The following is an 11,399-nucleotide window of genomic DNA, read 5'->3' on the forward strand; positions in this document are numbered from 1 at the left end:
CATCTGGGGCGGAGCCAACAGGCGCCTGGCTGCAATGAGCGATTAAAAACCAGCGTTGGGCAGAAGCACAGCTAGCTCAGTCGGTAGAGTATGAGACTTTTAATCTCAGGCACGTCGGTCCAAGCCCCACGTTGGGTGATTACATTTATTTTAATTCAATGCAGCTTTCATGGAAAAACATCATTAATTAACCTACAATCTTCTTTTGTCCAACTAAATAAATGCTAACTGAAGGAACTCCATAATTCAAGTCTGTGAGATACTCAATCATGATTTCAATCATCATTAATCCACCCACAACATTTGACATACCTCAAGGAACCCACGTTTGCCACGCCTGGCTAGCTCAGTTGGTAAAGCATGAGACTTTTAATCTCAGGGTCGTGGGTTCAAGCCCCACGTTGGGCCAATAAGTTGTGTTAAACTTTGCTGTTGCTTTCACGGGAAAAGATCATTAATTGACTGATCAATTGGAAAGGCTGGGTCCGTTTCCTTTAAAACAGAATATTTGTCCTCAGGATCGATATTTTCCTTGCTGAATCAGAATAACTAGACCCAATATCTCCCTCTGGATGTTCGGAGGTCTCTCGTAAATTCCCAACCGTGTGATCGCCCCTTTGCTGTTCTCCAATTCAATCCATATGGCCTCGTTCAAAAATCTGTCTATCTCCACCTTATATATATTCAAGGGCTCAACCTCCAAAGCTCTCTGGGGCAGAGAGCTCCAAAGATTCACCACCCTCTGATAGAAGAAATTCCTCCTCATCTCCGTTTTAAATGGGCGACCCTTAAACCTTCAGCGAATATGGGGATCAGCCATGATCGTATTGAATGGTGGAGCAGGCTCTAGGGACCATGTGGCCTACTCCTGCTCCGACTTTTTAGGTTCTTATGACCCCTTATTCTGAAACTGTGCCCCCAAGTTCTAGATTTCACCACAAGGGGAAACATAGAAACATATAAAATTGGTGCAGCAGTAGGCCATTCGGCCCTTCGAGCCTGCACCACCATTCACTATGATCATAGCTGATCATTCCCTCAGTACCCCTTTCCTGCTTTCTCTCCATACCCCTTGATCCTTTTAGCCATAAGGGACATATCTAACTCCTTTTTGAATGTGTGCGTTAATTCCCGTGAAAGTAACATAAAAGTTTAAGGAAAATAATTCATGCAAGATGGGGCTCGAACGCATGACCTTAAAATTAAAAATCTCATGCTCTAAAGACTGAGGTAGCCAGGCTTGGCCACATCTACTTTGTCAATGGTGAACCCTAGGATGTTGATGTGTATTAGTCAAAGGAACATAAGAATTCGGAGCAGGAGTCGGTCATACGGCCCCTCGAGCCTGCTCCACCATTTAATAAGATCATGGCTGATCCGATCATGGACTCAGCTCCACTTCCCCGCCCGCTGCCCATAACCCCTTAACCCCTTATTGTTTAAGAAACTGTCTATTTCTGTCCTAAATCTATTCAATTTCCCACCTTCCACAGCTCACTGGGACAGTGAATTCGACAGATTCACAATCCTCTGAGAGAAGAAATTCCTCCTCATCACAGTTTTAAATGGGCGGCCCCTTATTCTAAGATCATGCCCCTAGTTCAAGTCTCCCCCATCGGTGGAAACATCCTCTCTGCATCCACTGTTAGAGATAATAAATTCACATAGACTCTGGTAAGGTAAGAGAGACAACTTTATATCTAACAGAGCTCTGGGAGAAGAGTTGAGATCCAGCGATCTCCCCGAGTGCCTTGTGCCGCGGGGTTATAAGCAGTTTACAGGGGGCGGAATACAATCATTTAAATTAATTTACATACAACCAATCGATCCATATGGCAACGCAATTCATTCACATTCAACTTTTTAGTCCTAGTGAAACCTGATAGCATGGTGCGAGTTTGGGTGCCCTTCCTCTTTATCTTCTTTCGTGGTTAGTTATTTTGTTGCAAAGCTTTCGATCAAACAGTGGCCTGCACCTGGCCAGGAGTCACTTGTTGCTGCAGAGTTCAAATCAGGGACAGTAGATCGGCTTCTTGGTACAAAGTTCATTTCTTGGTGGCTTAACCCTTCATGCTTTGCTATGTCTGAAAATCCACTCCAACACCGTCATTCTATTCTCGTAAAACCAGCTCCTGAAGCATCGGCCAGCTGTGCAGGTTAAAGCTCTGGTTATATTCCTAAGATTACTTTTACCACAACGTTTCTGTAGTGTAGCAGTTATCACATTTTCCTCACACGTGAAAAGTCCCTGGTTCAAGCACAGGCGGAAACATTATTTTGGAGGCTATTTTTGCTGTAAATAAATTAAACAAAAGTCGCCTAAGGTTCCTTGTCGCATGAGCAGTGAATATTTTAAACCAGTCTCCTAAACACAGAGTGTATAAAGTCAGATAGGGGAGAAAACTGCATCAATGATTCAAGCTCCTTAAATGATTTACATAAGAACATAAGAAATAGGAACAGGAGTCGGCCATTCGGCCTCTCGATCCTGCTCTGCCATTAAATAAGATCATGGCTGATCTGACCATGGACTCTGTGTTAAGGGACTCGGGTCCTGTTCTCTCTCCCCTGAGAAGGTTCACGTTCTACAGTCCAGCCTCTAAAAGGCACCACTCTGTGTACACTACTTGCCGGGTTTGAGTCCAGAGGATGAGTCATCCGCCTCGAGCCACAGGTCGACGTCATGAATGCTTGGCTCACGGAGATGGCCTTCTGCAGTGTGACTGTGATATCCGCTGACAGTAGCTTATGAAGGAGGCCCTCGTGGCCGATTCCGATGACAAAGATATCCCGCAATGCTTCGGTGAGGTGATCTCCAAAATCCCACGGTGCCACCAGGCTCCTGAGTTCTGCAGCATATTTCGTGATCTCCTGGCCTTCGGGCCGTCGTTGTGTATAAAACCGCTGTCTGGCTGTGAGGATGCTCTATTTGGGCTTGAGTTGTTCTTGGATCAGTGTTACTAGCTCCTCGTACATCTTGGTTATTGTCTTCGCTGGTGCCAGCAAGTCCCTGACGAGGCTATAGATGGTGGGCCCACAACTGGTTAGCAGGATAGCTCTGCACTTATCAGCCAGTGTGGCCGATTTGTCACATGCCAGATCGTTTGCTGTGAAGAAATGGTCGAGCCTCTCCACAAAGGCTTCCCAATCATCACCATCGGCGAACTGCTGCAACGTACCAAGGTTAGCCATTTTCGTGTGAAGGTCCATAATCGCGTCGCCAATTGTAATACCTTCAGATGCTATGATAATGACTCCACGAGACAATGTGTGGTGCTTGAACTGTAGTGACATTAGTCCTTTATTGATAACCACAGAGTGAGTATCACACCTGGTGGCCTTCCTTTTATACTAGGCCAGGCACACCTGTACAGGTAAGCTACAAGTCTCCCACTGCAGTGCCCTCTGGTGCACAACTTGTAATTGTACAAGCAATAACCATGTCGGACACATGACAGGTGTCACTGTGGAACCGTTTCTCTCACTCAAAGTTAGACACACTACCGTGGGCGCCACGAGGTCTAGGTAGGAAGCCATTGACGTTCAGGTTCATATATAAATATATATAAATATATCGACATGTATCGTAACTGTTCCCTGGTGGTCAAGGGGTTAAGATCCAGCGCACTAACTTGGTTTCAATCCTCGATCAATTCATCGCATAAAAATAATAGAGGTCTGTAAGACGATTAACAATTGCTGTAATCACCATGAATACGAATACTTTCTGTGATTGACCGAGCTTACAGACTATCTGGCTTCTCCTGCCCTTTACCAGGCACGTGTTCGGGGTTTAATTTTGTAAACTGGGTGAGTTCGCTGATCGCGGGGAGATGGTAGGAGCCTGTGTGGCCCCACTGTGAGGAAGTGAACACGGTGGCTGGGTGATTGGTGACATTTCTGTAAAGGGCAGCGGAGGAGAAAGATTGAGAACTTTCAGTGTGGGACAGAAGTTGTTTAAGGTGAGCCAACACATTCCCGATCAGCACAGAGGGAGCTCACTGGTCATTGTACAATAGATATTCTTCTTCCAGAATTAATATTTCCTTTGCTGTGTCGAAATAACCAGACCCTTGCTCCAAGGCCTGTCTCACTGTTTCCCCGGTGTCAGGCATTTATTTATTTCATGTGATAGGACACAAAAGTTCAAAATCAACCTGCAGGTGGCCACACACAGCACTGCATAGTCAGGATGGCCGAGCGGTCTAATGTGCTGCGTTCAGGTCACTGTCTCCTCTGGAGATGTGGGTTCATGTCCCATTTAATCATTAAGCGGAACCCATTTGTTTTGTCACCACCAACTCCTTAAAAGTGCGATTCAGCAGTCCACCTGCTCGCTGAACATTTCCGTCTGACCTGGTGCTGAAGTTTGTTCATTTTTTTGTAGACCATCAATCATATATTTTGCTCTGAGCACGTGAGGAACTTTTATCCCGATCTCATTGGGTTTAATTTTGGTAATCTTGTGCTGAATTTGGTGATGTTTCCGCAGTGTAACGGTTAACACGTTCGCCACACACGCGAAAGCACCTCGGTGTGTTGGCTCTGCCCTCGCTGGGCTGGCGTGTTGTTGGCCCTGCAGGGCTGCTTGGTGAGTCTGGCCTTGCTGGGCTTTTGCGTGTGATGGGTTGGACCAAACGAGGCTGCGGTTCACAGACTGCCCTGAACAACCCACAGCAGACACCTACTTTTTCGAACCCACAACAGACACCCAAAGGATCAACGACACCACCCCGGACAAGGAAATCCAACCCATCACACCCAACAGCCCAGCAAGGCCAGACTCACCCAGCAGCCCTGCAGGGCCAACAACACGCCAGCCCATCGACGGCACAGCCAACACACCAGAACAGACATTTGTACCGAGGCGGTCCACCAGGGAAAGAAAGGCTCCCGAACGCTTCACCTTGTAAATAGTTTTCACATTGACTTTGGCGGGGGAAGTGATGTTGTGTCTCTGTAAAGCATGCACTCCCATGTTCCACCACCAGGGAGCGCATCCCCTGAAGTCCAAAAGGATCCCAAGAGACTGTTGGATGCTCTAGTTACAAGTTATTACTCTGGAAAGTTTCAGACCGGGCACTTGTTCAGTGTTGCTGGACGGCCCAGTGACCGGGATATCCTCTACTCGGGGTTTTCCTGAGAATGTGCTCGGTGTACGGGGAGCTTTGGCACGGGTCCGAGGTAGCTTACATGTATAGGCTGCTTGCTGGCTTCAGCTGGTCTCTTACCAGTGTGCTTAATTCTTCAAGCGACTTGCTTGCTGGTTTGTCGGGTGCCAGCAGGTCCTTCATTAAAGCGGATCTTTTCGAGCCACATCTGGTCAAGAGATGGGCTCTTCTATTGTCTGCCTTATTGTCGCCCAACCAGTCTTTGGTTACAAAGCTTTGCTGGAGCCTTTCTATAAAGTCATCCCAATTATCTCCAGCATTGTATTTTTCATCTGAGCCGTTGGTCGCCATTCTGTGGATTCTGTAATCCCGTAACTCGTCGCCACTGAAAAGTCCTGACCCTGTAGTACAGACTCACACGAGGCACATACTGAAGTCAAGGTCACTCAGGACTTGCAGCTTTATTGCACAGCTCTCGAATGCCACACTTGCCTGAGACCTGTCCTTATATACCTGTCCGGGAAAGGTATCCAGTGTCTCCTGCAAATGCACCCCTGTTGGTAAGGTAAGCTTGTGGTTACAGGTCATCTCTGGTTACAGTCATGTATGGCATGGTAAGGTACAGTTATGTGCAGTAGTGTGAGATACATGACAGTATTGGTATTAATGGTGATTACAGCAATTATTAATCGTCTCACAGACCTCAATTACTTTTATGCGATGAATTGATCGAGGATTGAAACCAGGTTAGTGCGCCAGATCTTAATCCCTCGACCACCAGGGAACAGTTACGATACATGTCGATATATTTATATATATTTATATATGAACCTGAATATCAACGGCTACCTACCTAGACCTCGTGGTGGAACGATAGTGTGTCTCAATTTGAGTGAGAGAAATTGTTCCACAGTGACATCCATTTCATCTTTTGTTCCCTTTTAAACACTAGAAACTGAGACAGGGGAATAAATAGAGAAACCAAAGCACAGGGATATAGAGAGAAGTGGTAAGATACTGTCACCACCCAGAACTAATGCAGAAACCCCTCTGCTGCGCTCGGGGTGACCACCCACAGCCTGGATACACTAACGTTCCAAAAGCTCATTGATTGTCGGAGTGGGACCATGCGGTGCTTCAGAAGACAGGTCGAAAAAGCGAAGTCACTGATTCCGTCTCATGTGCTCCTCCGATCAAGAAGAGCAACACACTAAAAATGCTTCAATAATGGTTACACCTTATCTTCACATCGCTTAAGCAGTTGGCTCGTTGGTGTACGGGTATGATTCTTGCTTTGGGGTTGTTACTTGAAATTTTCGTGAGGACCCGGGTTCAAATCCCAGACGAGTTCAACCAATAGTTTTGAAATTGCATCGAACATTTGCAAAGAAGGACTTGCATGTCTTCAACACCTTTCAGGAACTCATGACGCCCCAAAGCGCTTTGCAGCCGTTGAGTTATGTTTGAAGTGTTGTAGTGTGGGGAAAGATGTGCCCAAATCACCCCACACGAACCGCAACTCTTTACGAAGGAGTTCGGTGCAAATAATCAGGTGCCTCAGGAACTTTGACTTTCTATGAATGAGTTCTGCTTGTACCTGCATTCAAGCTTGAAACAGTAACTGGGCTTCCATCTCACGGGAGCAGCGTGTAGCGGTTAGTGAGTAGTTGACCAGGTTGATGTGCGCCGCTTTCAATCTTTGAAATTTCACCAAACAAAGAAACGGTGAATCCAACTGTCCCTGTAAGCGACGGATTGAAGGGATCGGTGCTCCAAACAGAGCCAGAACACACGCAGTGCACGAATAGGGTCCGCAACATTAAATGTCAGAGTTATTAAGCAGACAATAATTAAACATACACTTAACAGTACTAACACCCAAACCATTCGAATGTTAGCTGAAGAACTCAAACTCGTTAAAGTTCCCAGCTCGGTTTATAAATTGATCAAACATTAATCGGATTCTAAACTATCTATTCCAAATGCCACATTTTATATCTTTTCCTTACCCCTGCTACGTGACAATTTAAACTTTTAATAGTATTACCTAACAGAAGTGCCCAACTTCTGATGGGAGATCATTAACCTGAAACGTTAACTCTGTTTCTCTCTCCACAGATGCTGCCTGACCTGCTTAGTGTTTCCAGCATTTACTCTTTCTATTCTCGTCACTTTTAATCAGAAAATCACTTCCCTTGTCATCTAACTACACTCCTCCCTGATAAGTAGCCTTGTCCTACAAACCAGGCTCCTTTCGGATGATTCAGGCATTCATTGGAATTATAACTTCTTAACGATAACAATTATGTGAAGTATCTAACTCTGTAACACTTGCCACCAGAGGGCGCGACTGTTGGAGTCCTAATGGTCACCTGCCCACACGTACAGGGCCAATATAAAAGGTTGGCTGCCATGTTGTTCAGGCACTCAGGAGTTGCAATAAAGAAGACTGAGGTCACACTAAGTTTAGCTCACAGTACTCAGTCTCGGCGAGTTCGTCTATAAATAACAATTGGCGACGAGTAACAGAATACGCACCTTCACGCAACCATGGCTGCTGTTGGAATATTAGAGAGATCCGTAGAGGGGGATGATTGGGAAGCCTTCGTCGAGCAGCTCGACTGGTATTTTGTGGCCAACGAGCTGGAAGGAGACACGAAAGTGGCCAAGCACAGGGTGGTTCTCCTCACTGTCTGTGGGACTAAAATATACAGCCTCCTCAAGTATCTACTCACACCGACAAAAACAAACGGAGAAGGAATATGCAGAGTTAAGCACACTGGTTTGCGACCACCTCAAGCCGAAGGAGAGTATCCTCATGGCCAGATATCGTTTTTACACGAACCAGCGCTCCGGGACCAGGACCTGGCGGATTATGTCACCGACCTGAGACACCTCGCGGGACCTTGCTATTTTGGAGCTGCGTTGGAGCAAATGCTGTGGGACTTTTACGTGCTGGGCATCAGCCACGAGGCCATTCTTCGAAAGCTGCTGGCTGCTGAAACCCTAGACCTGAGCAGGGCCATCGCGATCGCCCAGGCATGCATGGCCACGGACGATAACACCAAACAGATAGCTTATCAACATCGAAGCTCACCGGCAAGTACTGTGCATAAAATGATGTCGCTAGCAGGCCGAACTGCATATGGCAGGGTCAATACGTCAGTGGCTGCAAGACCTGTGATGACTCAGAGTGCGCCATCGGGGGTGAATGTGGATCTATTAGCACCGTGTTGGTGCTGCGGGGGTAATCATCGTGCCCATCAATGTCGATTCAAGCACGACATGTGCAAAGGCTGCACAACGATGGGGTACCACCAGTGAATGTGCAAACGTGCTGTGACATACCACGTGGCTGAGGATGATCGATCCGGCATCAATCACGCAGCACAGCCAACGCAACCCGAGGAACAAGGACTCCCAGGTGCAGGTGGGGATGTTGCATTTTATCAGGGAGGCTTTGAGGGTGTGCCCGAAACGTTTCCTCTGCCCACCTGTGACTCGCTTACCGTGTCGGAGTTCTGATTAGAGCGCTTGCTTAGGGAGTCTCATGTTGGGCATGTGGACAATGTGGCCCGCCCAGCGGAGCTTGTCGAGTGTGGTCAGTGCATCAATGCTGCTGATGTTGGCCTGAGCGAGAACAATGATGTTGGTCCGTCTGTCCTCCCAGGGGATTTGCAGGATCTTGCGTAGACAGCCCTGGTGGTATTTGTCCAGTGATTTGAGATGTCTGCTGTATATAGTCCATGTCTCGGAGCCATACCGCGGGGCAGGTATCACCACCGCCTGCAGACCACAAGCCTGGTGCCGGATTTGAGGTCCTGGTCTTCAAACACTGTCATCCTCAAGTAATCGAAGGCTGTGCTGGCACACTGGAGGCGGTGTTGGACCTCGTCATCGATGTCTGTCCTTGCTGATAGTAGGTTCCCGATGCGTGGAAAAGGGTCCCCAGGCGTGGAAAAGGCACTTGCAGCCTTCCTAAATATTGCATCCTCATTCTATTCTCTTAAAACAAATTCCTGAATTCTCGGCTAGCTGTGTCGGTTAGAGCTGTGGTTTTATCCTCAGATAGATTCGACCACAGTGTTTCTGCAGTGTAGTAGTTATCACATTCGCCTAACACACGAAAGGTCCCAGGTGCAAAACCGGGCGGAAAGATCTTGAAAACTTGAAAATGAATACCTGACTCCTGTTCCTAACTCTTACGTTCTTATGATCTCTTGACCTTTCACAGAAGAACAAACTCTCCACTGAACATGCATGGGAAACTCTAGAAAATATTTCCCCCCGAGGTGCTTTCGCTTGTGAGGCCAACATGTTAACCGTTAAACTGCGGAAACATCTCCACTTTCAGCACCAGATTACCAAAATTAAACCCAATGTGATCGGGATAAAAGTTCCTCACATGCTCAGAGCAAAATATATGATTGATGGTCTACAAAAGAATGAACAAACTTCTGCACCAGGTCAGACGGAAATGTGAAGCGAGCAGGTGGACTGCTGAATCGCACTTTTAAGGAGTTGGTGGTGACAAAACAAATGGGTTCCGCTTAATGATGAAATGTGACATGAACCCATATCTCCAGAGGAGACAGTGACCTGAACACAGCAACTTAGACCGCTCGGCCATTCTGACTATTCAGTGGTGTGTGTGGCCACCTGCAGGTTGATTTTGAACTTTTGTGTCCTGTCATATGAAATAAATGAGGGCAGCAGGCGTATCTCTGCCTGACACCGGGGAAACAGTGAGACAGGCCTTGGAGCAAGGGTTTGGTTATTTCGACACAGCAAAGGAAAGATTAATTCTGGAAGAACAATATCCAAAAGCACAATGACCAGTGAGCTCCCTCTGACCTGATCGGGAATGTGTTGGCTCACCTTAAACAACTTCGGTCCCACACTGAAAGTTCTCAATCCTTCTCCTCCGCTGCCCTTTACAGAAATGTCATGAATCACCCAGCCACCGTGTTCACTTCCTCACAGTGGGGCCACAGAGCTCATACCATCTCCCCGCGATCAGCGAACTCAGCAGTTTACAAAATTAAACCCCGAACACGTGCCTGGCAAAGGGCAGGAGAAGCCAGATAGTCTGTAAGCTCGGTCTATCACAGAAAGTATTCGTATTCATGGTGATTAAAACAATTATTAATCGTCTGACAGACCTCAATTATTTTTATGCGATGAATTGATCGAGGATTGAAACCAGGTTCGTGCGCTGGATCTTAACCCCTCGACCACCAGGGAACAGTTACGATACATGTCGATATATTTATATATATTTATATATGAACCTGAATGTCAATAGCTACCTACCTAGACCTCGTGGTGCCCAAGATAGTGTGTCTAACTTTGAATGAGAGAAACGGTTCCACATTGACACCTGTCATGTGTCCTACATGGTTATTGCTTGTACTATTAGAAGCTGTGCACCAGAGGGCACTGCAGTGGGAGACTTGTAGCTTACCTGTACTGGTGTGCCTGGCTTAGTATAAAAGTCAGGCCACCAGGTGTGATCCTCACTCTGTGGTTATCAATAAAGTACTCAGGTCACTACAGTTCAAGCACCACACATTGTCTCGTGGAGTAATTATCAGAGCATCTGAAGGTATAACAATTGGCGACGAGATTATGGACCTTCACACGAAAATGGCAAACCTTGGTACGTTGCAGCATTTTGCCGATGGTGATGATTGGGAAGCCTTTGTGGAGAAGCTCGACCATTTCTTCACAGCAAACGATCTGGCAGGTGTCAACCAAGCCACACTGGCTGATAAGTGCAGAGCTTTCCTGCTAACCAGTTGTGGGCCCACCGTCTATGGCCTCGTCAGGGACTTGCTGGCACCAGCGAAGACAATGACCAAGATGTACGAGGAGCTTGTAACACTGATCCAAGAACAACTCAAGCCCAAATGAGCATCCTCACAGCCAGACACCGGTTTTATACACACCGACGGCCCCAAGGCCAGGAGATCACGAAATATGCTGCAGACCTCAAGAAGCTGGCGGCACTGTGGGATTTTGGTGAGCACCTCACCGAAGGATTGCGGGATATTTTTGTCATCGGAATCGGCCACGAGGGCCTCCTTCATAAGCTACTGTCAGCGGATACCACAGTCACACTGCAGAAGGCCATCTCCATGAGCCAAGCATTCATGACCTCGACCTATGGCTCCAGGCGCATGACTCATCCTCAGGACTCAAACCCGGCAAGTACTGTACACAGAGTGGTGCCTTTTAGAGGCTTGACTGTAGAACGTGAACCTTCTCAGGGGAGAGAGAACAGGGCCC

General features: G+C 47.1%; 1 non-coding gene across 1 annotated transcript; it reads left to right on the forward strand.

The window, feature by feature from the left end:
• The first annotated feature begins 335 nt into the window (after positions 1 to 335).
• trnak-uuu (transfer RNA lysine (anticodon UUU)) lies at positions 336 to 408 on the forward strand. The gene has a single exon. It is a non-coding gene; the product is annotated as a tRNA-Lys (tRNA).
• Positions 409 to 11,399: the final 10,991 nt, after the last annotated feature.

This window comes from Pristiophorus japonicus, unplaced genomic scaffold (genome assembly GCF_044704955.1).
Source record: "Pristiophorus japonicus isolate sPriJap1 unplaced genomic scaffold, sPriJap1.hap1 HAP1_SCAFFOLD_56, whole genome shotgun sequence".
NCBI lineage: Eukaryota > Metazoa > Chordata > Chondrichthyes > Pristiophoridae > Pristiophorus > Pristiophorus japonicus.